Genomic DNA, 1582 nt, shown 5'->3' on the forward strand with positions numbered 1-1582 from the left:
TATTGATGGGTTACAAGCATTATTCGCTGACCGCCCATCTTTTATGTGTTTCTTTCAGGTGATGTGTAGACGAGAGCGCGGTCTAGAACCTGTTAGTGTAGATCCCTTTGTTTTGAGTTGTTGTGGCCTGTGAGCCAAGGATAGACATTAGTACTCTTGTGTAGTATGGATTTAGATTGTGGATTATGCAGATGTTTAGCCTGTGCGTTCACATTTGGGTGGGCGTGGCATAGCACCCTTTTTATTTCCTGTTTATATAATCCTTGTTTAGTCTTCCGCTGTGTTTGATGTTTTGGTTGGTTATCTGCATGTTTAAGGTTTAATTCTGCATGGAAATTAGGGGGTGTTACACCATTCTTCAAGATTAAGCTTTCAAAGCTTAATCAATAACCAATATACTTAAGCTTAATAACAATTACGAATTGCTAATTTAAATTAGCATCTAAACTTAAGCTTAAGTTTTGACTTCTATCAAATAGGTTCACTTTGAGAATCAAGTTCTCATTCACCCGTTATCCGTTTTGAGCATTCACTATATCAATCTTTTTGTCTCAAATCGAAAGTGTACCCCACATATATTTATACCATAAAATAGACACTCATAAATTGCCATTTTATGCTAAAAATTATAACATATAAAAATTAAAAATTTATTTTCTTTCCCAATGAACTCCACCATTGCACCACAACACCGACAACCATATCCCCCCTACCCTTGTCCATTGCATCACGAAGCAAATAGAGACACCCTATCTTCTTTCGACCTCTATCCACCGCAGCACAAAACGTACAATTTTAGAGATGAAGTCTTTTGCTTAGTCTCAGAGATTAGAGATGAAGTAGCAAAGATAAGAGATGAAGCTTGTTGCTTTGTGTTAGATCACATAGGTGAAGCTAGTTGCTCGTTCAGAACAGAAGTTTGTTGCTTCGTGTCATATTAAGACGAAACCTAACTTGAAAACTAATTATTTTACTTTTAATTACACAAGATTACAATAGTATTTGTATATTTAGTCATCAATTATTAATTTCATCATATTTAAAACAAAATTTGTTAATTATTAAGAATGAATATGTCATTGTAATCATGCAACTAAGAGTGGAATTAATTCAAATGAAAGAAAACAAGAATAAAGCATGTACGTACTGGTGTAAATAAAGAATATATTTTGATCTATTACAGAAGCAGAAACTACTCATCGGTGGATCCGTGGCGCAATGGTAGCGCGTCTGACTCCAGATCAGAAGGCTGCGTGTTCGATTCACGTCGGGTTCAATTCCCTATTTTATTACGGGTTCTTCTCTTTGGCTTTATTAAAACATGAAGTGCTACTATACGGCATTCCAATATACAAAATCAAAATACATATAGCAGCGAACAATGAAAATACAGTGGAGTTAAATTCTTTTTTATTTTTTTTGTCCTAGATTTATAGGTGCCATTCCAGTTTTAGTCTTTGTTTTTAGAAAATCCATCTTGGTCTTGGTATTACTGTAGAGAAAATATCATTTTTAGTTCATCGACTATAATACTACATGTATCAATTTTAGTCCTTTACTATTAAAATTTTCAAAATAGGTG

The 1582-nt window shown here is 34.0% G+C and overlaps 1 non-coding gene across 1 annotated transcript; it reads left to right on the plus strand.

Moving 5' to 3' along the window:
- Positions 1-1204: 1204 nt before the first annotated feature.
- On the plus strand, positions 1205-1276 carry TRNAW-CCA. Its single transcript has one exon. It is a non-coding gene; the product is annotated as a tRNA-Trp (tRNA).
- Positions 1277-1582: the final 306 nt, after the last annotated feature.

The sequence above is a fragment of the Ipomoea nil genome, unplaced genomic scaffold, assembly GCF_001879475.1.
Source record: "Ipomoea nil cultivar Tokyo-kokei standard unplaced genomic scaffold, Asagao_1.1 scaffold3030, whole genome shotgun sequence".
NCBI lineage: Eukaryota > Viridiplantae > Streptophyta > Magnoliopsida > Solanales > Convolvulaceae > Ipomoea > Ipomoea nil.